Raw genomic sequence first — 27783 nt, 5'->3', positions numbered from 1 at the left:
CCTCCTCCTCCTCCTCCTCCTTCTCTTCTTCAGCTATGGCCACCACAGCCGGGGTTTCTGTCCTGTCAATCAATGAATCAATAGTATTTATTGAGCGCCTGTTTTGTGCAGAGCACTGTATAAGTCCTCTGGAGAGTACAATAGAAATAAAGGAGTTCACAATCTAACTGGGGAGACAGGCAGGCACAAAGATGCAGCAGTGAAATGATTTAAGTGCTTCGATCAGTAGAGTACATCGACCGATCCATTTATAAGTGCTAAGTGCATGAGGGCTGAGGTGGTAGCCGGTACGATATGACTTGGGGAGAAAAAATGAACTGGCAAATACCTCCTGGAAAGGTGAGATTTCAGGAGGGCTTTGAAGCTTAAGAGTGCTGTGGACTGGCAGACCAGACCAGAACCAAAAAGAATTCATAATGGTATTTGTTAAGCACTTACTCTGTTCCAAACACTGCGATAGACACAAGATAATGTTGTGTCTATCCCTGTCCCCCATAGAGCTCAAAGTCTAAGAGGGAGGGAAAACAGGTATTTGATTCCTGTTTTATAGGTGGGGCAACTGAGGCGCAGAGTGGTTAAGTGACTTATCCAAGGTCACACAGCAGGCCAGTGGCAGAACCAGGATTAGAACCCAGGTCTCCTGACTCCCAGACCCATGTTCTTTCCTCTAGGTTACACTGCTTCTGTAGCTGATTTTTTTTTTATGGTACTTGTTAAGTGCCTATTATGTGCCAGGCACTGTACTAAGCTTTGGGGTAAAAACAAGATCATCAGGTTGCACACATTCCATGTCCCACGTAGGGCTCCCAGCCTTAGTCCCCATTTTACAGATGAGGTAACTGAGGCACAGAGCAGTTAAGTGACTTGTCCAAGGTCACACAGCAGACCAGTAGCAGTGCCAGGATTAGAACCCAGGTCTCCTGACTCCCAGGCCCATCCATGCTCTTTCCACAAGGCCACACTGCTTCCGATCTCTCCTCTGCCTTTGACCTGCTGTATGACTTTGGGCAAGTTTTCTCATCTGTAAAGGTGGGGATAAAATACCCGTTCTCCCACCTTTTAGGTGATGGCCTGCCCCGTGTGGGACAGAGGCCAGGTCGGATCTGATTATCTGGTGTCTTCCCCAGTACTGAGTTCAGAGCAATCACTTAAACATCCAATAAATAATAAAAATGAAGGGGGAGGAAGTTCCAGGGGAGCGGGAGGGGGTGTACAAGGGGCTGGATACAGGAGAATTGAGAGCAAGGGGCAGTGAGATTTGCTTGGGAGAAGGGTAGAGGGTAGATGAAAGGAGAAAGAGCTGTGGGGGGAAAGCAATGGTCAGGAGTTTTGGGTTGCCATGGAGGGGAGGTTTTAGAGGAAGGGCGAGATTTGAGTAGGAAGATGTTTCAGGATGAAGATCTGGCTGGCAGAGTAGTAATTGTGACTGAAGCAAGGTGAGGTTGTAGGTAGAGCCCAGCCTGGGAGTCAGAAGACCAGGGTTCTAATTCTGCTCCACCACGAGTGCTGTGTGACCTTGGGCAAGTCATTTAACTGCTCTGTGCCTCAGCTGTTCCTCCTCTTACTTAAACTGGGAGTCTCATGTGGGACAGGGACTTGGTCTGACCTGATTGCCTTGTATCGACTCCAGCACTTAGTATAGTGCTTGGCACATAGTAAGAACTTCACAAATACCACAGTTTATTATTGAGGGACCAGTGAGGAGGCTGATATATTAATCTCAAAGGGAGATGATAAGGATGGACAGGAAGGGAAAGCACAAAAATCATGAGAAGCAGTTTGGCCTAGTGGAACGAACATGGGCCTGGGAGTCAGAGGGCCTGGGTTCTAATCCCGGCTCCGCCACTCATCCGCTCTGTGACCTTGGGCAAGTCTATTAACTTCTCTGTGCTTCAGTGACCTCATCCGTAAAATGGGGATTAAGACTGTGAGCCCCCACGTGGGACACGGACTGTGTCCAACCTGATTATCCCGTCTCTATCCCAGCGCTTAGTACAGTGCCTGGCACACAGCAAGCACTTAAATACCATTAATATATACATCTAGTGCAGAAAGAACAGGTAAGTTTTAATTCAGCCCAATGTGAGGGTTAAAAGTTGCCATCAACATCATGGGCTTCTGGGACAGGAAGGTCAGTCATAGCATAGTGTCAACAGAGATGGGGAATTTAGCCATGTAAAGTTTAAGGTGCCAGCAGGACATCCATGGGAAGACTTCTAGGAAGTAATAAGAAGAAATATAAGACTATATAGCAGGAGCGAGGTCAATCCGTAAGCTTGTTATGGGCAGGGAATGTGCCTGCTAATTCTGTTGTATTGTACTCTCCCATGCGCTCAGTTCAATGCTCGGCACACAGTAAGCACTGGACAAATGCCATTGATTGATTGATTGATCCACGTAGAGGCAGTAGCTGAAGACATGAGAGTGGATGAACTCCCCGAGGGAGTGAGAGTAGAGGGAGAAGAGAGAACAGAGCCTGGCGGGACCTCCAAGGTCAGGGGAGGAGAGGTGGAAGTGAAGCCAGTGGATGAGATTGAAACGGAGCAGTCAGTGAGAGAAGACTGAGTGAATGAGGGAGTACCATAATGGGGAAACCCAGGTGAGATAGCGTTTCCAGGAGGGGGGAATGATCAGCAGGGTCAAAGGTTGCCATGAGGTCAAAGTACATTAGGCCAGGGTAGAACCCAGTGGACTCTCCTATGAGAAGCTCATCCTCATAACCCGCCAGCCTGCCATCTTAACGGGTCCTGCCATAGGCCTGTCAGATCCCGGGACAAAACCCCCAGAAAGTGTGATGGCGCCGCCCAAATCAGGATGTCCAGATACCATCATTATTATCCTCATTACTACTGTTATTGTTTGTCATCGACATCATCATCGGTATCATTATCTTGGGGCATACTAGCTTTCTTATATGAATCTGGACGTCGAGGACTATCTCCTGAACTGTGAGACTTAATGGGCATCCTGAGAATTTCTATGATCCTGACCAAATCCAGCCAACTATGGGGGGAATTATACCATTTCAGGGGATTTGCGCTTCACTTTCAAAAAGGTGGAGAACCCCCAGGGGACAACAGTCCAGGTGGTGCCAACCCGGAGAGTGGGCACAGTGAGTTTTAGCTTGGGAGATTGCCCAGTGCCCAAGAGAGGGAGAAAATGCAGAGAAGGACCTTGGCTAGGTATTCAAGCAGCCCAGATGAGGTGGGCGGATGACTTTTCCCCACAGGGTCTCAGGGCTGAGCAAGAGAACTGGGACATTTGCGAGGTCCCATGGGGTGCCTGCTCCAGCTGCTGCCCTGACGAATCCCCAAGCTACCTGGGCAGAGAGGGCAGAGATGAGGCAAGCAGGCACAGGGCTCCTCTGGGGCTCTGAGGTGGGAGCGAGGGGAATGTTCTTGCTTGGGCCTGGTGCCCAGTGAGGACCATGGCTTAGTGGCAAGAGCACGGGCTTGGGAGTCAGAGGATGTGGGTTCTAATCCCGGCTCTGCCACTTGCTTGCTGTGTGACCTTGAGCAAGCCGCTTCTCTGTGCCTTAGTGACCTCATCGGTAAAATGGGGATTAAGACTGTGAGCCCCACGTGGGACAACCTGATTACCTTGTATCTATCCTAGCTCTTAGAACAGTGCTTGGCACATAGTGAGAGCTTAACAAATACAATTATTATTATTATTATTAGAGGGTCGGTGGAGGAGAAGGAGGAAGTGCTGTTTTTCCTCCTCCTCCTCCTCCTCCTCTTGAACATTTGGCTTTCCCCTGTTGCCTTCTTTCTCCTCCATTGCCTCTCTCTTTTCCTCCCTTCCCCGACCGCTTCCTCCATGGCTCCATCAAAGGCCAGATGCCACTCCCCCTCCAAGTTCCACCCCCAAGCTCCCCCAAGGCTGAAAATGAAAAGTCGGCACTCCCGTCGGGAACCACTGAGTGTGGATCAGTCACCCCGGCCGGCTGATTGGCAGAAAGCTAATGGGATGATGATGACGACAACATGAGGATGGCTTTGTTGGCAAAGGCCCGAAACCACTCGCAGAACTAGCTAACCCACGAGGCCCTAGGGATGTGATGAGTCCTTGGTTTTCAAAGATGATGCTACCGACAATAAGAACCTGACCATGTGTGAAAAGACCTACGTGAGAGAGGCACACCCTGCCATGTCGTTTTGCACTGAAGGATAGCTCCCTGCCACACTCACTAATGGGTTTATCCCACCCAGGGCCTGTCTCTGTTTTCAAGCCTGCCGCTTGTCAGCCTGATTTTCATGAAGTCTCTGCTCACGGAATGGAAACCCTTCTGCAATTAGTATCACCAAATACATGATACTTATTACATTGCAGCAGAGGAAAGAGCTCGGGCTTGGGAGGCAGAGGACCTGGGTTCTAATCCCGGCTCTGCCGCTTGCCTGTTGTGTGACCTTGGGCAAGCCACTTAACCTCTCTGGGCCTCAGTTTCCTCATCTGTAAAATGGGGATTTAATGTCTGTTCTCCCTCCTGTTAAGGGACAGGGACTGCATCCAGTTAGATTATCTTGCGTCTACCCCAGTGCTCGGCATGTAGTAAATGCTTAACAAATACTATCATCACTATCATTTGCGGGGTTTTTGACTGTGGAGTGATGCTGGGTCCCCTCTGCTCGCTAGTGGCCTGGCAGAAGCGAACACGTCTTTTTGGAGAAAGGAAGGAGGTTCTGAAGGCTGCGCTCGAGTCCAGGTTCCTGGTCCCTGAAGTGTGGGGCCCTTAAGGCCCAGATGGTCCCCGCTATCACAATCATTGTTGATTCTCCTCCCTGGCCTGCGTAGGCCCAGGGCCAGGATCCTGTCGAGCGGTTGTGGAGGGCAAGAGTGGGAGGGCAGAGGAGGTTGGGCTGTGGGCCGAGCGCTCCGCCAATGAGGCCGGGCTCCTGAGCTTTGCACCCTGACCCCAGAATGTGCCACCCATCTCTCTGCAGGCTACAAACCAGCAGCAAACCAGATGATGGATGACCACCCCTGTTCGGCAGAGAAGCAGGTTCAAGTTTCAAGAGCCTTCTTCATTTTCAGGAGAGCCTGGTACCCCGGACTTCCACCAGAGAAGAGCAGATAGCCTTTCCCTTCCTCTACTAACTGCCTCAGCTCAGCTAGCCCTCTGACCTCGGCTAGCTTTTGCTGCCACCTGCGGAGCAGATACTAACCCTGGGTTTAGGCCTCTGCACGGGCTGAGGAATTTAACTGCCTACTATGTGCCAGGCTCTGTACTGAGCGCTGGGGTGGATACGAGAAAATTGGGTCGGACACGGTCCCTGCCCCACATGGGGCTCACAGTCAGAATCCAAGTTTTGACCAGAATCAGCCTTGAATCATGGAGGCTAAGGGCTGACCCAGCTTGAAGTGGGAGTGGCTTGCTTCTGGATAGTGTCACCCACACATGCCTGGTGTTTGTGAGCATGTGTGGCTGTCCTGGGGGATTGTGGGGCCTGTAGTGCTCGGGTGCAAGACGTCTGGGAGAGGCCTGTGGGAAAGAGATGGCTGAGTGACTGAGCAGGAGTGGAGGGCAGGGAAAGCCAGGCTACAGCCAGGTAGCCAAACCCAAACTAGGTGTGGGTAGGACCAACGGGGACTGTTGGAGTGTATGTGCGTGTGTGTGGGGGGAGGGTAGGGGAGGGGGGTGGTGTGGGGGCGAGTTGGGCCTCCTGTTTCCCCTGCCTCCTTCCATCCCGTCTGGATCAGCGGTTGTGGGTCAGGGAGAAGGAAGAAAGAGACAAAAATAAAGAATGACCACATCAGAGCAGCAAGAACATTTTAGCTCGAAAATTGCCTGAGAACAAGCTGCGCGGCATATGTGGACATTGGGAAATCATTACAGACAAATCATGTTTATGTTCCGAACTTAGCCGTCCCTCCCTCTTTCCCCCGTCCCCCCTTCCCAACACCCGAACGGGGAGACGGAGACCTTGGAACTCGTGAACAATGGTGCCCTTTGGTGGTTGCAAGACAGGATGGCGAAGGGCCCAACCTCATCTGGTCTCAAGGGGGAGGTGCTCAGAGGAATATACAGTAAGTACAGTGTTTTTTGCATATCCTAGCGCCTTGGCCGCCCCTCACCCCTCTCCAGTGTTCTGGGGCACCTCGCTTCTCTCCACACACGACTAACTTCTGGATGCCATTTCTGATTCCACATGTCAGGTGGCGTTTGGATCTCCAAGTTTTCGGCCCAAGCCTGCCCCAACGGTGGCTTACAACTTTGGCTCTGTCTTCAACCCGCAAATCAATGGTATTTATCGAGCACATAGTCTGCGCAGAGCACTGTCCTAAGTGCTTGTGAAGGTACAATTCTCTGCATTTTTGTCCCCTGAACCCCTATCTCCAAAACTCTTGGTGAGTCTTCCCACACTCCAGAATGGCTTTCATATATACATCAACGTAAATCGCTCAAGGGAGCTACCAGTTTTCTCCCTCCCATCTCCCACCCCATTCTCCCAACTCCAGTCAGCTCTCTCCCTCCTACCCATCCACCCTCTTCTCCCACTACACTCCAGCATGCCCAATCTGTTCCATTCAAGTCAACCAATCAATCAATCAATCAATGGTATTTATTGAGCACTCACTGTGCACAGAACACTGTTTTAAGCACTTGGGAACATACAATACAACAGAGTTAACAGACATTTTCCATGCCCCCAAAGGAGCTTACGGTCTATTCATTGTGTCCCATTACTGTTGGCATCTTTTTTTTTTAATGGTATTTGTTAAGTGCTTACTATGTGCCAGGCACTGTATTAAGTGCTGGGGTAGATTTTAGACTAATCAGGTTGGACACAGTTCGTTTCCCACATGGGGCTCACAGCCTTAAACCCCACTTTACGGATGGGGTAACGGAGACACAGAGAAGTGAAATGACTTCCCCAAGGTCACGCAGAAGACAAGTGGCCGAGCTGGGTTTCGATTGCATTTATTGAGCACTTACTGTGTGCAAAGCAACTGTACTAAGTGCTTGGGAAAGTACAATATAGCAGTAGACACGTTCCCCACCCGTGACGAGCTTAAAGTCTGAAGGACCCAGGCCCGTGCTCTATCCACTAGGCCATGCTGCTTCTCTGTTCAAACCCTAACCCTCCTGCTCCTCCCGCCCTCGTCCCCACCTGGCCGTCTCCATCACATGCGACAGATCACAGCCTATTCCACCTTTAAAGCCCTTTTGCGATCACATCTCCAGGAGGCCTTCCCCCACCTCATCTCACATCTCCCCACTTTAGAGCTCCCAATTCCCACACACCACTTCTGCCCCCCACCCCCACCCCCCTAACGCTTAAATACTCAACCCCCTAGAGCACTTAGGTACTTAGATCTTTTTTACTCTGTCCCTTCTCCCTAGCTGTAATTTTTTTTACGGTTCCTCCCTCCCCCTACACACACACACTAAATGGTAGGATGATCCTTGAGGGCAGGGATCGTCTAACTCTTTCGCCCTTCTCCCAAGCGCTTAGTACAGTGTTCTACCGTGAACGGGCGCTCAAAACAACACCCTAGCGTCTGTTTGACCGACTCCAGCCCCTGCCCCACCCCCCCGCGGCCAGAGCTGGAGCACAGACCCATCCCAGGGATTTCAGGGGCGTGAGCAAGACGCCTGATTCCAGCCTAATCCTCTAATTGTCGGCAAAGTCTCAACTTGCCTATCCTACAGGGACCACCCGGAGAGGGCGGGCAAGGGGGACTCCCGAGTTGCAGGTCCAGCCTGCTCTGGGAAAGGGCCAGAGGCTGTTCCTGTTTGAAGGTTGGGATGGGGGCGGGGAGCGTTGGGGGGAGGTGGAAACCTGGAACCTGTTTCTGGGATGGTGTGCGGCCCAGAGACTGCTTGGACTGGCAAGGACCCAATCCGCTTTCCAGATGGGGTGAAGGGGCACCAGCGCTAAACTGGCAGGGCTGCCTGGGGCTGGAGTGGCACATTTGGGGGTCATTCCTCCCTCCACCCCTGGGGTCCTTCCTTGCAGAATTCCTCTGGGCACGTTTCCCCACTCTCCCTGCCCCCTGGGGATCTGGGTTGGTCTCCACACACACCCTCTGTCTGGATGGTGGACGGAACTAGAAAGCTGAAGTTCAAGGGGTGGCACAATGGTACATGAGGCTCTTTCCCTCCTACTTGTCCACTCTCTTCTCCCACTCCATCCGCTAACTCCAGCTCACACTCTCCGTTCCTCTCAAGCCAGCCTACACACCGGACCTCATTCTTGTCTCTCCCGCCTCTTCTTGCTCACATCCTCCTTCCCTCCTGGAACTCCCTCCCCCTTCACACCCGACAGACCGCAGGCACCCCCCCAATCTTCCAAGCTCCTCCAGGAAGGGCCTTCCCTGACTCATCTCTCATCTCCCCACTTCAGAGCTCCTAACTGCCACGACGGCCCTTCGGCCCTTCTGCACCCCCTAAGCACTCGAAGTATTCACAATCCCCTGTGGTGCTTACGCCCAGATCTTTGTATCCTTTGTTCCCCCTACCCATAATTTATTTTAATGTCTGTCTCCCCCTCTAGACTGTAAGCTCCTCGAAGGCAGAGATCGTGTCTACCGACTGCATTGTACTGTGCTCTCCCGAGTGGTTGGTACGGAGCTCTGCGTACGGCTGGCACTCAATAAATATCATCAATTGATGGACTAAGGTAGGTCAGGCCTGGGCTGATGGCGGGGAAATTCTCGCCACTACAGTGGGAGAGTGTCTTCTTCTCATGTCGGGTTGGCAGGGGGCGCGGGCAGGAGAGGCTGCCCGTAGGATTGCAAACGTTGGTGTGGGGAGGAGCCAGTCAGGGGGCAGGGCGGGAGGTCGGGAAGAACTCTCACTGGGGAGGGAGGGAGTGGATCGTCAATAAGGTGGCTGTGGAGGAGGCAGAAAGGGGCGGGGAGGGAAGGAGGGGAGAAAGGAGGTCGGCCCCTTCCCTGTCAGCCCTGCCGCCCTCTGAGCCACCCAGAGACCCCTCTCCACAGGCCCAACCAGCACTCAAATTCTCCCCCAGGACCACGGGGGTCTGCAGCTACCTGTGCAGATGGAGAAGGGAGGCTCTGTCCCAGAGCCAGGCCCAGCTCTGGCCTTATCAGCTTCTCGGCTGACTCCCTACTAGCCCCTCGTCTTTGTTGGCCAGGCGGGGCGGGAGCAGGGGACCGAGCTTTTAACCAAGGACCTCCGCTAAGTGGAGAGCGGGCGGCTGCAGCGCAGATGGCAGCGCTGCTCATTTCCCCCGGGGTCAGCTGCCCTGCCTCCAGTGACCATGGGCTCTCTACAGGGAGCCCATCTCAGAGGGGTTAAGACTGGAGGGGGAGAGGAAAGAAGAGGGGAGGGGTTGGATTTTAGCCACTGTGATTTGCAAGGTGGAGGCCAGAGCCACAGGCCGTTTCTAGAACTCCGGCTTGGCCCTTAACGGTCTCTGGGCAGCGGGACCCATGTGGTTTCCTCTTGCACAACTCCCCACCCTAAGGAGAGCAGACACGGGCACTGAAGGGCTTTGGCAGGAGGCTCTGGTGGGATGGGGTGGGGGCACCGTGCTGGGGCCCAGAACAGGCCTGGGGAGGATGAGAGGCCCGGGTGTTCTCTGCTGGGCTCTGCCACCCGACGGGGAGGGAGAGGCCGGTGGGGGAAGGGAATTTGGGGCAGGGGACAACTGACTTCCCTCTGGGGCCTAAAGACTAACTGTTGACACCCAAGTGTGGGGGGGGGGGCGGGGGGGGTGTACATGCACACACCAGGGGGTTCACATGGCTCCTTGGGGCTGGTGGGAGCTGCGTCCAAGAGCGTCAAGGGGCACATGAGGGGGAGAAGTAGCATGGCCAAGAGGCGAGAGCACAGGAGTCAGAGGTTCTAATCCCAGCTCTGCTGATCAGTTGCTGTGTGACCTGGGGCAAGTCACTTCACTCCTCTGGGCCTCAGTTTCCTCATCTGTAAAATAGGGACTCAATACCTATTTCCCCTCCTACTTAGGCTGTGAGCCCCAGGTGGGACAGGGACCGTGACCAGCCTGATTAACTTCTATCTACCCCGGTGCTTAGAACGGTGCTTGACACATAGTAAGCACTTAACAAATAGCCTAAGAAGAAGAAGAAACCCTTCTCCAACCCCTGAGGTTGGAAGCCAGGGGTGGGGGTGAGCCTGGGGCTTCCTGGCCATCCCTGCTTTCATCTCCCCCCGACCCCCCCACTGCCCACCTCCTCCATCCCCATCAGGCCCCGAAACAGACAGATCACGGGGCTCTGTGCTGAAACTCTGGAACGAGGCCTTGGAATGCTCTCTCTCTCTCCCTAGCTCTCTGGCTTCCCAATCTGGAGGAGAGAGAGAGAGAGACAGAGACAGAGTCCCTCGGGCGGGTTGGGGCAGCCTTTGGGTCCAGGATTCCCGACCCCGGCAATGCCGGAAAAGCCACCCAGGGCAGACGAAGATGCCGCTGCTACCGTGAGACTGGAAGGCAGCACAAGTGGCATATGGGCAGCATCCCACCATTGCGGGAGGGCAGAGCGGGCACTGGCGGGAGGGGAGGGAAACGCCCCATGCCAGCTGCTCCTCACTTCTCCCCTGCCCACGGTGGGGCCCAGTTGGTGGGGGGCTGGGTGGGGGTTGTGGGGGGTGTCTCCCTCAGTACTGGTCTCCTCCTCCTCTGTGCGGGTTCCTTGGGCTGGGAGGGGGTGTGGGGTCTCTAGGGGCTGGGCTAGACTCCTGTTCCTGCTGAACTGAGCCAGTTTAAGCAAAGCAACTGCGTTTCAGCTCAGTAGGCACAGGAGGCAGAGCCCGGCAAGACAACCTCCGGCCTGGAGCTGGCTCCTGCGGGGGAGGAGGGTCCCCGGCTCCTCTCCAGCCTCCTGGTCCTGCTTCCAGATGGTCCCTGCGGTGGCCAAGCAGGGTCTCCGGGGCGAGGGGAGCCCGGCCTGTTGGGCGGGGCCCTGGAGGGGCGGAACTTAGCCACTGTGAACACGCAGGGAACTAACTGTTCACAGGCCAGCTAAGCCCTGCTCCGCCGGACCAGCTGGAGAACAGCGGGTGCCCCCCCGACTCCCCTCCCCGCCACGTTCCGGGCTGCTCCCCGCCCCCGGCCAGGGTCCCTGGCGTCCTCAGCACTCCTGCCAGCTGGGCACGCCGCCAGTTGGAAATCCCTGGCAATGTGATTTTGGCGAGCACAAGAAAATCGCATCACCAGGAACCCCAGCCGCCGGCGGCAGAGGGGCTCGGGCAGATAGAGGGCGGCCCAGGGCAGGCCGGGTGTGGGCACCCCTGCACCTGGAAGAGAGCAGAGACAGGGGTTGGGGGAAATCCTTGCCCCCTGAAGGCCTGTGTCTGGGCACAGGCAAAGACTAGAAATGGGGATCTGAACTGGGCGCCCGGCTGGGCCCGAAGCCTTGGGGTGCTAGCCCACTCTTACTCCCCGGGAGTCACCCGGGGCTCTGAGCGGATGGGGAGGAGGGTTGGGGTGACCCAAGAGAAACCCCTCCTTCTCCCCCAGCTCGGCCCAGCTCCGCTCCTCTCCGCGGCCTGGGGCCAAGGCGGAGACAGGGAAGGGCTCCAGAGAGGCCCATCTGGAAGAAATCCGACCCTGGCAGGGAAAGGAAATCCAGATGTGCAACAGCAGCCGCCGCCGCAGCAGCAGCAGCTGGCCGAAAGACGTGGAAACTCTGACCCCTGAGGATGGCCGAGGCCAAGAGGTAGGGGAGACGGAGCCCAGCCGCAGAAACTGTCTGTCTGCCTGCCTGCCTGCCTGCCTGCCTGCCTGCCTGTCTGTCCAAGCGGGTGGGCGGCCGGGGGAGCGTGACAGGTGGCGGGAGCCTCGGGCCTGGGAAACGGAAACCTCCAACTCCCCGTGCCTCCAGCCGGTCCTTCGGCAGTGGAGGGAGAAGGGAGAGGCCGGGAAAGAGCAACTCGAGGATGTGGAGGCGGGGCTGGGTCTCCTGGAAGGTCTCCGGGGGAACCAACCCACCGGCTGACCTCTCCTCCTTCACCCGCGATGAAGGGGAAACCGTGGCCCTGAAGAGATGAACTTGACTCCTGCAGGCCCCCCAGGTCCTCCCATCTCTGCATCCCTCCTTCCCTCCCTCTCTGCCTTTCCGTCTCCTCTCCATCAGGGCTCGCCGGCCAGGTGGGGCTCCGCTGGGAGCCATGGTCCCTGGAGGGGCCTGAGACCAAGGACCCCCGGAAAGAGGGCAGGAGGGCAGGGTCTCCCCTCCCTTCCCCTTCCTCCGCCTACTCCACTGAGGGCAAACGGGGCCAGGTCAGAGGAAACAGGAGCGCCCAGGCGGGGCGAGGAAGTCATCTCATGCCAGCTGGCAGCCTTTCCTAGAAGCCGACAGAGGAAACCACAGCTTCCCCCTCGGGTCCCTGGGTCCTGGCAGCATTAACCCTCTCCCCACCCTACCACCGGTGACCCACTTTCCGACCTCAGCTCCCCCAGAGGACCGGCCCCGGATTCCTTGCCAGGCAAGCAGCTTTGGGGTGGAGCTGGGAGGGGAGGAGGGGAGCGGGTGAGTGGGAGGCCCCTCCGGGATAAAGGGAGGGTCCCAGCCACACCCGGGGTTTGCAGCATCCTCAGCTCCACCTGCAAGATTCAGGGGTGCCGGCAGACGGCGAGGGGAGCGGCGGTACTCACCTCAACTCTAGGCGAGTGGGGCGGGGTCTGAGCTCCGCCCCACAACACCTTCAGGTTGGGGCTCCCCGGTCTCCTCTTCCTCTTCTTCCTCTCTTGCAGTCCTGGGGTAGGGTTGCCACCCTCATTGCTACAGGGAGAAAGAAAAAGAGAGAGGGAGAGAAGCGTCAGTGTCGCTATTAAACCAGGGCACCCAGCGCCATGCAGCACCACCCAGCCCGCAGGCCCCGGGGAGCAACGCCAGGCATTCTGATTCCCGGGCTCCCAGCTGTTTGGCCCGGGAAGCCCGTTGGGAACTGGGAAGGACCCTGAAACCCACGCAAACAAGCAATGCTGCCTGAGCCCTGGAGGATCCTGGGAGGACAGGGAAGGCCCAATACCAATCTGCCCCTTGGCGGATAGAACCAGACTGAGGAGGGGCAGTTGGCACCGCAGGTAGCCCCCGAGTGAGGGCGGGGCCGGGGGGGGGTGCTGGCTTCATCCCAAGTGAGACCCAACTTCATCACCTGCCCTGGGACCTGCTAAACAACCCAGAGAGCCTGAGGCTGGGGCCTGAAAGCCCAGAGTCCTGCCTGCCAGCCCAGCCCTGACGACTCCGCTCCGGAAGTGAGACAGCAATTTAGTGTCCTGGAGAACGGAATGGGAAGGGCTGGCCATCTGGCTTGCTCTGTTTCCTCTGGGCTTTCCCCACACACAGCCCCAGGGGCAGCTCCAAGGTGAACAAAAGCTCAAGACTAGCCCCTCTCTCTCTCTCTCTTCTCTCTCTCTCGATCTCTCTCTCTCTCCCCCTCCCTAGCCCACCCAGCCCGCTTGAGGGCCTTTTCTCCAGCACCGCTTCCCTCCTGGCCCAGTCTACCCTTTAAAGCCAGCAGACTGCCAACGAAAACACCCACCTTGGCTAGTCCCCAACCCGCTTCCCAGCGCGTCTCTACCTGCCGCAGACAAGTCGGTCGGAGGCTGTTTACGAAATTGCCTAAAGCCTCCTTGGGTGAAGGGGTGGGGGGCAGAAGGGGCAGGGGGGCAGAGGCAGCTGAGGCCTGGAAGGGCCAGGCAAGGGCTGGAGTCTCCAGGCCTACCACCGTGCCACCTTACCAGGCCTCTGGAAGCTGGGGTGGGTGAGTGGTTGAGGGGGCGAGGAAGAAGGAGGCCCAAGAGAGGGGCACAGTGAGGTGGGGGACTCGTGTGTGTGTGTGTGTGTGTGTGTGTGTGTGTGTGTGTGTGCGTGTGTGTATGACAGTCCATGGCCACGAGCATCTCTACAGCCATATTTACCCAGTGTGCTAGTACAATAAACTCAGCCATGCTCAGTCACGCAGGCACGCAAGCGCACGCCCCCCCACACCCCCACACCCCCTTCACACGCACGCACACACACAAGGAGATTTTCCTTCTCAAACAAAGCTCCCACTCTCCATTCCCGAGGATGAATCAGGGCGACTTCCCACCCAAAAGTAATTGAACTACTTTCCCAAATAGTTTCCATCCGCTTGCTGGGATCGGAAAATATCCAATCATCCTGAGCTCCTCCTCTCCCCTCCCTGCATCCCTGTGGCTTTGCTACCGCCCTCCCCACCCCCAGCCCTCCCCCTCCGCCGGTCCCCCCCCACCGCCCAGCCAGCCACCAGCCCTCCCTCCACCCCCAGGCTGGGGCTGTCACAAATGCTTCTCACTAATTGTCCCAGATCCAGAGCAGATTTTCCAGGAGTTTGTAATTGCCAACTGACTTCAAAACAGGGAAAAAAGGGGAGGGGCCACTCCCACCCTCAGACACTGCTTCAGCCACCCCCACCCCCAGCCAGAGCTCCACAAGGCAGTTTCTTACTAGCATCTTACAGGCCTCTGGATCGAGGCCTTCCCAGTCTGCAGAGAGAAATTCAGGGATCACGGGCCCCAACCCTACAAGGCCACACCCTCTGGCCTGGGAGTGGACGGTGGAGGCGTTAGGTGAAGGGTGGGGGGGGGTGCGGAGGGCTGGGAAGCAAAGCGAACCACTAGAGCAGCAGCAGTGGGCCCACAAGGTGGCTTGCCCAGCAGGCTGCAGAGGAGAAAGTTCTTGGAACTGGGAGGAAGGAGCCAGGGCTGGCTGGTGAGGTGGGCGGTTAGGAGACTGAGGATAGCACACCCTCAGCAGCCAGGACACAGATCAAAGCTAGCTGCTGCCCCCTCCTCCCCACCCAACCCCGCTCTCCTCCACCTCTCTCCCCGCCCTCCCCTGCCCCACCATTTGAACACTACAGTCTCTTGGCTTTTTCCTCCCCTCCTGTCCCCCAAGTCTGGTCACAGGACAAGAAGGGTGAGTAACCTTCCGGCAGTGGGAGCCATGAATCACTGAGTATAATTCGGGAAACCGGCAAAATGCCAGGGGCCAGATTCTCCCTTCCATATTCTCCGAAGAGCCAGAGGCAAGCTCTTCCCCCACATTCCCTTGGGAACTCAACTCTCCCACTCCACCCTCCCCCCAATCAGGGGCAAGACCAGCCTCCTCCCCTCTCTCCCGCTCTCCTGCCCAGAGGGCAAGGCTAAGCTGGGGAGCAGAATGGGGAGGGGAGCTGGTCCAGGACTTAGCTTTCTCCTCTGCCTCAGCGTAGCCTCTCGGGCGTTCCTCTTGCTTCCTTCACTCGGTTCTGTCCTCCATCGCCCCCAGCTCCTCCAGTTTGGCCCTCCCCCTGGCCCACAGTGGGGGGCTTGGGAGGGATAAGACAGATGCCCTCCAAGGAGCTTGGAGGCTGGTGGCAACCCAGGGATCCTATCCCTGTCCCCAAGGAGGGCCTGCTCCCAGTGGCCATTCTTCCCTCATCCCAGGGGCACCCGGGGAGGACAGGACATCTCCTGGGGGACGGGTGGGCCCCTGTACCCAGTCGCCCAGCATTATAATGGACCGTACGGGTTTTCAGCTCTCCCGCCCCCGACTGGTTCTGATTAATGTTCACTATTCTTCGTTTTGGTCACCGAACCCCTGCTGGGCTATGGCTCAAACCCTGCGCCGGATTTCCCACAGACCCGTAAGGGGAACGCAAAGGCTCTGGGAGAAGGAGAGGGAGAGGACCTGGAGAAACACTCTGGGTGCGAGCCGAATCTGACTGACTCCCACAAAATGGCGGCCCGGTGATGCCACCCCATCACGTGGCATTGCCGGCGAGGCGGCGAGCCAGCCTAGCACACGTGATATCATGGGCGTCTCCGGGATCTGTTTTTTTGGAGTGCCGATGCCGACCATCCTACCTGTGCTTCGCCCTTTTGTCTCCGGTCCGACAAAGACGGGCTTGGGCCTGACCCCAGTGTGGTCCAGCCAGGCAGAAGTGCCAGCCCCTAGCCAACCATGTCCTGATCTTGCTAGATGGCATCCAGATGTGTGCTGTCCCCACTCCCTTCCCACTGTCCCAGAAGCCAGGCTTCATCCAGAATTAGCTTCCCAGAGCTTTGGACCTGGGTCTGGCTGGATCTAGGGAGAGGGAACAGGCAGGATCTCAGGGCCAGCAGGGAGCAGTGAGATGTCCTGGCTTCTCAGGCTTCCCAGCCCTCCACTTCTCAGCAGCTTGTGCCAGTTCTGGAAGTAGTTAGCATGAGGGCCAGCAACTGGCTTCAGGGGGTGGGGGCGGGTGGGAGTGGGAGTGTGGGCTCGGTCCACAACACCCAAACCAGGAGTGTGTTCCCGGTGGGAAAGTGTGTTCTGGACCTTCTTCCTCGCATTTCCAGCCAGTGGCCCCACTCTCTTTCCAGTCTCCCTGGCCTCCTTTCCCTTCTCTCTGCCCACCACTCCCCCAACCCCGGCCCCCCAGGTGGTGGTTCGGGGGATGGAGGTGGAACGGAACAGAAGGGACTTCTCCTTTTCAGCCATGACAGCCTCTGGTCTACCCCAGAGTCGTCTTGCCCACCCCACCCCACCCCCAACTCCCACATGTCCCTCAGCACCTCTCAAGAGGACACTGGCACCAATGGCTCAGGCTATCTCCAGTGATGACAGGGACCCAGAAGCCTCATCCCCCAGCCCCACTCTGACACCACACTATTAGCCCTCTAGAACAGAGAGGAGGAAGGTGGGGTTCTGGCCCATAACTCTCCCAGGTTTCAATGCCTCTCATGAGTCACCCCCATGCCCCCAAGCCAGACTTCTGCCCAGGTTCCTGCCAATGCAGTGTTGGCAGGGCCAGGGCTCCCAGCCCTCGCCCAGGGTTTGGTGGTGCCAGCTCCCCAGGGCCCAGGGTGGCTTACCCAAGACTCACCCCGAGACTCGGGACCTCACTATCCTCTTTCTGCCTCCGGGGCCCAGAGAGTGGAAGGGTCCCAGGGACCTCCGCCTACCTCAAGCATTCAGCCCGGTGATCCCCTGATCCCCACCGGCCCTTGGACTCCAACCCTAAAGCTGGGGCAAGGCCATGGCCCCAGCGTTCCTCCTCCTCCACAGGGGAAAACGAGGGAAAGGAGAAAAGACGCTGTCGTTCGTCCTGTCCGCCCCCCCCCCCCCCCCCACCCAGTTGAGAAGGCATGTCCGGCATCGGGGAATGAGTCATTCCCCCCACCCCCCCAACAACTGGCCATCTGTTCTCCATTTCTAAACTTCATTTACAGCAGGAGGGAGGTAGGGTAGAGTTCCTCAACATGGGGTGGGGCCATAATTAAGCCTTGGATGGGAGAGGGAGGGAAGTCCTGGAATCTCCCCCTCTGAAGCTATTTCTATAAAGGAGATGGAACTCCGAGTTTTCGGGAAGCCAAATGAAATGTTTACCCGAGGGGCTGCTATTGATGACGAGCTGTCCAGGTTGGGGATGGGGCAGTCCATACCAGAGGCAGGGGGATGGAGAGAATGGCCTCTGGAGGGTCCTGCCGCCCAGGGAGTTCAGAATTACTTGTCCCCTGGCCTCAAGGAGACCTAGTTTCCACCTCATTGGCCACTCTCAGGAACCAGATCTGAAAGTCCACCAGATCCCCTCCCTAAAGAGAGCAGCTGATAGCTAGGAAGGCCAGGGTTTACAGGCACGGCTCCTCCCAGCCTGAGGCGGCTGGAGCCGGGACCATGGGATGAGTGCTGTGCCCACATCACAGGAGGAAATACTAGCGGGGTAGGCTGAGGATGCTGGCTCCCCCGCCCCCCATGGATCCTGACACGGACCACCCACGGCCCTCCGGGCAGCGCTTCTAAGATGGCGGGAAATGCTCATAAATACCAGGCAGGGCGTGGCCGGCTGTGTTCATAACTCATTCTTATTAGTCCCTCCCCTCCCCAGTCTCCTCCTTCTGCCATCACACCCTAAAAAGGAGAACCCTGACCTGACAACAGAAGCCAGCGAGGGTGGGGCTGGGAGTTGGAAGGTTGGAATGAATTTAGGAGGGTGGGCGGGGGGTCATCACCCTCTCCCTCTCCTACCTCCCCCTCTAGACTGCAAGCTCCCCGTGGGAAGGGCCAACTTGGTTGTATTGCACCCTCCCAAGTGCTTAGTACAGTGCTCTGCACACAGTAAGTGCTCCAAAAATACCACGGATTGATTGATTGGGAAAGCAGGAGTCAGGAAAGGGATGATGTTTTAAATGCTTGGCGGTCCCCTAATGTCCTGCTCACCACCCCTTCTGCTTTCTGCACAGGGAGCAAGTGCCCACTCTCCCCCGGCCCGCCAATTCCCTTGCCGTACTGGGGGCCAGACCTTTAGCCGGAGGGACATGGGGGTCCCCTACTCGGGCACACCTGAAGAGGGAGCCAAGTCCATTCTGCAGAATCCACCTGGTCCCGCCTCACCGCCTGCTGAATTGGGGTCCAACGGACGGACGGGACGCCCCCGGCCCCCGGCCCCCAGCTTGTAAGTGAAACCCGGCTTCAGCCCCTAAATCCAGAACACTACCTCTCTCTCCCGCCCCCACCCCATTCCCAGCCTCCTCGCCCCTTCCTCCTTACCTCACTTCCTCCCTCCCTTCCTCTCCACAAGGCTCGGGCTTTGGGGAATGGAAAGCTCATGGCAGCTTTTGGATATCCAGACAGGATGTTTGGATTCAGCTCCTTCCAGAGGCCGGTGAGAGGGCCAGGACAAGGGGCGGCATGAAGGGCAGCAGTATGGGGAGCTCCCCAAGGTAACCAGAGGGGATCAACAGCAAGGGAGGATGGGAGGAACCCAGGTCTTTGGGCACATGTGCATGGCAGGGCTGCCGGGGGGCGTCCACACCTTCCCAATACTCACACGCATTTGGCAAGTTCTCCTCCAGTACACAAGCATCTCTGAGGAATCACACACACACACACACACACACACGCACACACACACACACACATACATACACGATCACAGTCACATTGATAAAAGTGACAGACCCAGGCCAGCCCCCTGATACACATACATAAAACCACACAGTGGCACTATTACCCCTGCCCAGGTTCGCACACCCAGAGACCCTTGCACACACCCCTACGTCCACACAATCTGAACAGGGAAATTTTGTGTGGCTGCAATGGGGAACATATACCCCTGTTACTGGGTTCAATTATGGAAAACAAATCGTTTCCCAAGACTCCCAACGCTAAAGACCCGAGTGGCCACTCTCCCATTCTGGCGCCGCCTACCAGCCCTTCACTCTGAGGGACAAGGGAGGGCCGAATACCCCCTCTGGGCGTTGATCAGCCCCTCTCCCGCTGCCCCAGCGCTAGCCAATCCCAAACCAGTAGTAACCTCCCCTCAAGACGCCATTACGGTACCGGGTCGAGGGACACCATGAGGCCGGGTTACCCACGCAGACCAGAGGCCTCGGTGTCCTAGGCCTATTCAATCCCTTCAACCAGGGTGGTTATGGCCTTGGATGAAGGAGCCAGCAGTGGAAGGGGGATCCAACTGAGCTAATACTTTTCCCTCCACACACTGAAGGCCTCTGGTATCTGCCAAGGGGAAGCCAACTATGCGAGCAACCCAGATTCTTCAGGGAAAGGGAAATTGACTTTGGCTACCTAGATGGTCCAATCTCGTAGCCCCAGGCCCGGACCATTTCAGAGGGAAATCATTGCCAAATAACTTTTGGGTCACGAGGGTCCCCGTCTTCCAGCTAGTCAAGTCACCATATTTGCGCAGCTAGTCTGGGAGGCCACGGGAGGCTAGCGGACCACGGCCCTCCCCCCTCCCCCTCCCAACCATATGTTCTGGGGGCCAAAAATAGTCTTTCCCACCTTGTCACCAATGTCTCCAAAGCACTTGCCACTTATTAGTGCTATTTATAATCCTATAAATCATAATCAGTGTCACCCTTCTCATCCTCCTTGCTGAGGGAGTGATGTTGGCCTGGGGCTGGGGTGAGGATTGGTGGGGGGTTGGGGGGGGGATGCTAGGAAAGAGGTGCAGAGCACAGACCCTGATGTTGGATCCTTTACCCCCAACCCCTGCCTTGCCATCACTCATCCGCTGGTCTCTCCATCCCAAGGGTTGAGATGGGGCCCTCTTAACTACCCTATGAGTCCCTCCCCACTACCCCTGCTGTGTCCGACCACAGGCCCTGGGGAAAGGAATCTCCGCTTTAGGGCTCCGAAGAGGGCAGGTATTGGGAGGAGGAGCAGAAGACAGACTTAGTTGCAACCTGGGCAGGGGTTGGGGAACTGTGTTCCCCTGACCCCGACCCCCCTGACCAGATAATAACAGTGGCATTTGTTTAGCACTTACTATGTGCGGAATATGCAGATCGAACACAGTCCCTGTCCCACCCGGGGCTCACAGTCCAAGCAGGAGAGAGAAGAGGTATTTCATCCCCATTTTACAGACGCAGGAGCCGAAGCCCAGGGAAGTGAGGTGACTTGCCCGAGGCCACAGAGCAGGCAAACGGCGGAGCCAGGACTAGAACCCAGGTCCTCTGCTTCCCAGGCCCGTGCTCTTTCCACTACGTCACGCTGCTCTCTGCTCTGGGCTCCTGGCTCGGTGCGCACAGGGACAGACCCTGTAGTTGGGGTCCGGAATGGGGACCTGACCCTGTTCCTCCATTAGCTCCGGTTGTAAATGAACCTTAAAGATCAGCACAGAACCCCACACTGTGAACTGGACGATGAGGAAGGAGCAGGAAAATGGAGAAACCACAAGCAGGGAAGCCTCTTTACCTCCCTGCTCCTCTTCACCTTATATGGGGCCAGTTCAAATCACATCGGCTAGCAACCGCAAGGGCAGAGGCAGCGAGGAGAGAGTTTGCCCTCATCCCACCCCGCCACGGTTGAGTCGGGGTGGCCGGGGACAGTGGGTCATGCTGTCCACCTTAACGGATAATTACTGTTGTAGCGGCGATTATTATGCCGCCTCGGGCTTCTGCCTAGAGGGGGGTCAAAGGGAGGGGATGGAGGGGAGAGGGGAGCAGTCGAGCTCCTCAATCAAAGGCCGGGCCATGAACCTGGGCTCTGCCCGGAAACCGGGTCAGAAGCTGCCGGGGGGGCTCGGTGGGAGAGAAAGAGGAGAAAAAGCGACCGATTTTGCGAAAGTCAAGTGGGGTCGGGGCCGCAGCGGCCCCGAGCCAAACCCTCAAAATCCAACGAAAGAATCAACTCTCCGGCTCCGGGCCCCGCCAGCCACCTTCCTGCCGGTTGGATCGGGCCCGGGGGTGGGGGGCGGCAGGTTTTCCCAGGCCTGCATCACCGGGAAGGTGAAGCAAGGAGCCGGAGAGATGGCGGGGGGGTGAGGGGGGATATCCCGGGGGGAGCGTCCTGTCCACGAGCTATTGCGCCTCTCCCAGATTTACCCCTCCCCCCCCCCAGACTGGCTGGGCGCGGGGGCGGCTCAGACGCTACTTGAAAGAGCCGGCGCCAGGGAGCCGCCGCCGCCCCTGCCCCTGGCACTGGCCCTGCCCCTGCCCCCCCGCCTCTCTCTCCGCGTCCCGTGGAGCACGGTCGGGTCGGAGCAGGGCACTGCTGTCGGGCCGGCCGGGACGCCGCCTTCTCCCCTCCCCTCCCCTCCCCTCCTCCCCCCGCGAGCGGCAAACCCCCCGCACCCCTGACTTTTACAAGTGCCGCGTTCGGGAGCTGGGCATTCCTGCCCGCTCCCCCTGCGGAGGAGATCCCCTCCCTCCCCCCGCCACGCACATCCTACCTAACTCTCCCCGTCCTGTTCGGGGGCTTAAAGAGGCGGAGGAGAGGAAGCGAAGCGGGGACCGATCTGAAGGGCACGGAGCCCCGGACTTCCCTCATTTGCCCCCAGGCAGGAAACAAATATGGGCCGGAGCCCCCAAGAGGGTCTTCCCCAAACGAGGGTCGGGTAGCTAGGGAGCGCCCCACCCACGCTGTCCGGCTCAAAGGGGCGCGGCGGGCGGGGGGAGAGGGCACGGTTCTGCCAGTCCGCCGTCCACTCGGTAGAGCCCGCTTGGATTTTGTTTTCCCGGGAGTTCGCCGAGTGGGGAGGAGCGAGCGGGAGATCCTTCTATTCCTTCTCCCAGTCCCCGCTCATCCCGGTGCCCTCGGGTATGGCGCCGCTTCGGTGCCCACGGTGGGGTAATGCTGGAGAACAGAGACTCTGGAGGGAGCGCGAGGCTGGGCGGCCCCGGCCACAGTAGTAGACCCCCCTCCCCGCCCTCGCCCCAGCCCCTGCTGGCACCAACTCCAGCGCCCGCAACCTGTGCCCAGGCCCCCGGGGGGGAAGGGGAGACCTTCCCCCCCGAAACTTGGGGCTTCAAACCCTCCCGCGCGGAGAAAGTTCCCGAGAGCCGGCGGGGTCGGGCACTTACCCGGGAACGGGAGGGGCCGGCCGGCCGGCCGGCCGGGGTCCAGGCTAAGTCCGCCGGGAGGGCAAGTCGGAGAGAGCAGAGAAGGACGGGCGGGGAGACGGCCGGAGGACAACGCGGGGCGCGCCTCTGGGCCAGTCCCCGCCCGACTCACTGACTTTTACGCACAGAGGGGAAATCCTTTTTAAAAGCTTCGCCGTCTCCTCCCTCGTAATTACCGACAGGGGGAGCGGGGCCGGTCGAGGGGCGGGGCCGGGCCGGGCCGGGCCGGGCCGGGCCGCGCCGCGCCGCGCCGCGTCGCTGTAATGTGGGCAGGGACTAAGGCCAGCCGGCCCGGCCCCTGCGCCACTGCGCCCTCGCCCCTGTTCTGCTCTCTGCTCCTCTCCCTCTGCCTTCTTCTCTCAGATCCCACCTCAGGCCCACAGGCCCTAGGAGACACCCCCCCCACCCCCACCTCTGCAAGGAGGCTAGGGTCACTGAGGCTGGAGTGCTCATCCTCTCCATCCCCCTGTCTCCAGACGGGACAGCCCCTTAAGGCAGATGGGGTACTTGTCCCGCTTCTTTCTTGAAGGAGATGCCCTGATCCCGTTGGGTAACCGGCTCTCCTCCCTGTCCGGAAGTTTTTCCTTTTTATCTGCCCAACCTCCTCTGCCTAGAGGCTAGTCCCGTGAACTTCTTACGCGGATCAGAAATGTCAGTTCTCTACTTTCGGGTCCCTCAGCCCCCTCACCAGCTCTTGACCGTTTCTCAGCTTCAGGGCCGGGCTGTCTTATTTTTCAGGATTTGGGAGGGTGGCAGATGGGGGAGGTCGGTTTTCAAAAGAACAGCATTTCAGAAGCCAAACTGCTTGGCTGCGTGGGAGGCTCTGACGGATCCCGGGCTGCTCTTAGCAGGGGCCCGGCCACCCCCCTGCCGCAAGAGCCGCATCCCGACAGGGCCCCCAGGCTGTTTGGGGGGTTCAGGAATGTTGCCTGGCAGAGTCACGGAGAAGGAGCTTACTCCCCATTGAGTAGCATGCCTCCCCGCCCCAAACCGGGCCCCGCGCCCCCTGGGAGTCTCGACTTGATGGAGACATGCAGGGCAGCCTGCTGCCAATCCCCATCTGGAGCCCCTTCCCGGAGGGGGGCCACATGGCAGGGGCAGGTGGGAGAAGTGGCCTCTTGTTTAGCTGCCGAGGGGGAGGGAAGTGTGAATCCAGTTATTGGCCCCAACCTCCATTGCTCCCCTCGACTCCCCCCTCCCCGCCCCCCATCGTTGCCTTCCTCCTCTCCCGCTCCAGGTTCGCCCAGCTCCCTGCCGTCCTGACCCTCTGTCCCCTGAGAGTTGTCTGCCGGCTTGCCCTGTGGGAACCCACAAAGAGGGCAGCTTCGTTTTGGGTTTTGGCATCCCAAGAGAGCAGCGAGCCAGGAGACCGTGTCCCTTGCCTTCTCTCTTCCAGCTCCCCCCCCCCCCCACCCCGCTCCCCCGCTCTCCCATCTCGATGAGGTCAGTATCGTGTCCAGCACTTCACCCGCTGCCCCCCGTCCTTGGCCAGTGGGCTGGCCCTACTGCCTCTTTCTCCTCCCCGTCCCCGAGGTCCCCCCTTCTTCGCTCAAAACTTCTTCCAAACCGCCCCCTTCCACAGCCTCCGAGGCCCTTGGGCCCTGAGAATCCTCCCCCAGGGTAGGGCACTGGGGAGCAGCTCCGGAGCGGCGAGGTGGGGACACAGATTTTCGGGATTCCCTGAAGGAATCCGTTTCACCTCAGCCAAGTTTTTCAACTCGTTCTGATCTCCTACCCTTTCCCCACCTTCTTCAAAACTCAGACTCTCCCCTAAACGTTGCTCTCGCCAATCCAGCCTCAATATTCTCTACCCCCCACCCTCGTGCGCTCCGATCCCCCTCATGGCACCTCCAGCCCCACCTACCCCCCTCCCCGAGCGACTTTTAGACTGTGAGCCTACTGTTGGGTAGGGACTGTCTCTATATGTTGCCAACTTGTACTTCCCAAGCGCTTAGTACAGTGCTCTGCACACAGTAAGTGCTCAATAAATACGATTGATTGATTCTACCACCCCATCCCCCTCCAGGCTAGCCGATGGGGGGGCGGGGGGCGGGGGGAGGCTTGCGGCTCATAGGAACGGCTCAGCCTGGAGTTTGGCTGGCCCCGCCTCCCACCCAGCCCCGCTCCACCTCCCCCCCTTCCCCTCCACCCTCCCTAGCCTGGCCCCACCCTAGGTTTCCAAGCGACGGGTTCTACAAACTGTGGGACAGAGAGACAGGGGAGGGGGGACTTGGGGCTCAAGGGAGGAAGGACGGGAAGGAAGCTTTAGGGTAGCGGTGAGCGGAGTGGGGGAATGTGACGGGGCTGGCGGGGAGGGTGGGGTTTGGAGTGCAGCTGAGCTGGGGTCTCTCTCCTTCCGCACAACCCCCTCCAGGTCCCCCCACCTCTTCAGGGCCTCCCTGGGGTCTTCTGCACCCCTCAAAGGGGCTCTCTTGACTCCTTCTGGGGTGGGACGTGGCAACGACTGGGCCCAGCAGCTCGGTCAGACAGGTTGGGGCAGGATGGAGAGCAGGATGCGGCATCTCGGGAACAAGGCCCCGGGGGCAGATTTAGGGTGGCACACTGGCACAGCAGAATTCCCCAAGTCGGGGTGAGGTCCCAGCACAGGAAAGGTAAAAGGGGGGGGGGGGTAAAACCCACTGACTCTGGGAACACGAGATCTGCCCCCCTACCCGCCTTCTCTCCTGATGAGTGCGGAGCTTGTCTTAACTCACAGAGGTAGAGTGGTTGGGTTCCTGAGATCCCACTACTTAGGACCTTGGCCAAGCCAGCCCTCCCGGCCAGACTTCCCAGAGAGAACCCCCCCAGTGTGGTCACCCTTCTGCTCTTCTCTCTGGGGTCCTCATTCAGTTCTGGGACGGGAAAAACCCAGTCTAAAAAAGGCCGGGCTTGGTTCTCCCTGCAAACCCGCTGATTAGGCCTCCCTTTCTCCACATTCCGTCTGGAGTCCACCTGATTGCTCTGGTTCTCCAGACCAGCCTGCCCTGGCTCTAGACGCCTCTGGATCCAGAGCCATCTTATAAAGAGAGGGCTGTCTCCTATCCTAAGAAACCCTTGGGTCAGATGAATTCTGTGCGCTCTGGGTCGGTTCCCCCAGGGTCTGACTCTAAGGAGAAATGACTGAAAATTAAAAACCGATCCAGACGGACCTACTCCGACAGAAACATCTCCCTGTCCTACTGCCAAAGGAAGACTGCCTTTGGAGAAAGAAAGCTGATGGGGTATGGGCCAGGGAAGAAGGGAGGGGAGTCATTAACCCTCCTAGTGGAGAGATGGTTTCCCTGTGGGAGGGCGATCCCCATACTCCCCCCACCCCCAAACTGCCCCTACCAGCTCCAGGTGACCGGCGGGGCCCTTTGGCTGGGCCAGGGGCTGGGTCCCACTGCGAGCCCATGTCATGTCCCTGAGATGAGCCACCGCCGCGCACGCGCGCTCACACGCGCGCGCACACACACGCACACACACATACACGCACACCCCAGACTCCCGGCGCCATGGCAACCCCACACACAGAGACATTAAACAGTGTTTTATTTAGGAAGTCAGAGAAGCCGCACGACGTCACTGTGGTTATCTCAGCTATGTGAGGCCTATAATATAACACTTAATTCAGAGCAGCCTGCCCAGGGCTCTGAATTTCAAGATTTTCTCAATGCAAATCTCGGCCATTCGCACAGCCGCCTCCTTTCTCTCCTCCCCGTCTTGTTTCCTCCTTCCTCCCCCCCCCCCCCCCCCACCTTCCCCACCCAGTTCCATGGTAACGGGACTTGTTGTGGACTCCCGGTTTCCGGCCGGGGTCCAGGAGCCTCTCCCCCTTCACAGGGCAGTCTTCCTTGCTGACCTGGGGCTCTTCCCAAGTCCGGGAAATGCCAGGAAGGTGCCTCCTCCGCCCCCACTCTCTGCCGTCTGCCACCCGCGCCCTACCAGATCCGAAGCCCCTTTCATAGCAAAGCTAAAGGGGAAATTGAGGCCTGAGGGGGAAACTTATCCAGCTCAGAGAGGGCCAAACCAAAGCCTGGCCTGCCCATCTGGGCTCCAGATGCTCCCCATTCCCCATGTTCTCTTTGGACCCAGGTCTCCTGGTTCCCAACCCGGTCTTTACCCCCTATCCCTACTTTGACCTTCAGGTCTCTACCTTGAATGTTAGAGCCAACCTGGATAGAGCCTTCCTGCAGAGGCGATAGGAAGGAGATGCCTTCTGGCTCAACCCAGCTCAGGACACGTAGGGTGGGTACTGAGTTAGATCAGCGCTGGATCACCTCCGCAGTACTCTTTTTGGTGTAAGCGCTTACTCTGTGCCAAGCACTGTACTGAGCTCTGGAGTGGAGACAAGAAAATCTTCCTCCTACTCTTCCTCCACTTCTGCAATCATGTCGCGGGGCCCTGTTGGTGGAAATCCAGGCAGCAGGCCCACATTGGCCACTTCAAATTCACCCTCACCTGCGCTAACCCGTCCTTTCTTTCGCTCGGTGATGCAATTTCTCCACCCTCGTCGACTCCCATGGCCGTTGCCCCCACCAGTTATTCCAGACCTTTAACTCCCTCCTGAAACCCCAGGGTCCCCTCCCTCTCATGTCCCCTGATGATAACTACTAAAATTGAAATTATTACGTGTGAGCGCTCTAGTTTCCCCTTCACTTCCCCAGTTCCCTCTTTCCTCCCCATCCGTGTTCTCATCTTTCCCAGCCGTCTCTCCACAGATCTCCTGTCTGCTTTCAAAATCTCCCCCCTCCACCTATGCCTCCAACCCTACCCCTTCTCAACTTGTAAAAACCCCTGCTCCCTCTATTCCTCCCTCCTTGACAGCCATCTTCAACCACTTACTCTCCGATGACTCCTTCCCCTCTGCCTTCAAAAATTCCCACGTCTCTCCTAAACAATAGAAAACTTCTCGAGAGCCCACTGTATTGTCCAGTTACCTCCTCATCTCCCACTTCCCATTCCTGTCCAAACTTCTCGAATGGGTTGTTTACACTCAATGCTTCCAAGTTATCTCTTCCATCTCCTCTACAATCCAGTTTCTACCTCTTTCTCTCCACTCAGACTGCTCTTTCAAGGTCACTGACGAACTTGTTCTCGTCAAATCTAACGGACTCCACTCCTTCCTCATCCACCCCAACCTCTCGGCTGCCTTCGCCGCTGTGCTCCCACTCCTCCAAACTTCCAGTGGCTGCCCATTCCTTCCCCTCAAAACACTGTCTAATCATGGTTTTTCTGATAGAGTTCTCTCCTGGTTCTCTTTGGACCCAGGTTCCTCTCTGCATCATGCAGAAACTCCTAACAATTGGCACTCCGTCAGCTCTCTCCCTCCTCTTACCTCTCTGCCCCATCCTTCTCAGTCTCTGCTGCAGGCTCTCCCTCTCCCTCCCACTCCCTAACAGTGGGTGTTCCTCAAGGCTCTGTTCTGGGTCCCCTTCTCTTCTCACTCTACACTCGCTTCCTAGGGTAGCTCATCCACTCCCACGGTTTCGACTCCCACCTCTACACGGATGATTTCCAAATC

General features: G+C 57.9%; 1 long non-coding RNA gene across 1 annotated transcript; it reads right to left on the bottom strand.

Annotated features, from left to right (window-relative positions):
* LOC119949480 lies at positions 1–22402 on the bottom strand. The gene is made up of 4 exons (XR_005457207.1): positions 22242–22402; positions 20248–20253; positions 12582–12708; positions 1–62 (listed from the first exon to the last, which is right to left on the bottom strand). It is a non-coding gene; the product is annotated as an uncharacterized LOC119949480 (long non-coding RNA).
* Between the last annotated feature and the right edge of the window lie 5381 nt (positions 22403–27783).

The sequence above is a fragment of the Tachyglossus aculeatus genome, chromosome X2 (genome assembly GCF_015852505.1).
Source record: "Tachyglossus aculeatus isolate mTacAcu1 chromosome X2, mTacAcu1.pri, whole genome shotgun sequence".
Lineage (NCBI taxonomy): Eukaryota > Metazoa > Chordata > Mammalia > Monotremata > Tachyglossidae > Tachyglossus > Tachyglossus aculeatus.
This window is presented reverse-complemented; position numbering and strand designations above follow the sequence as displayed.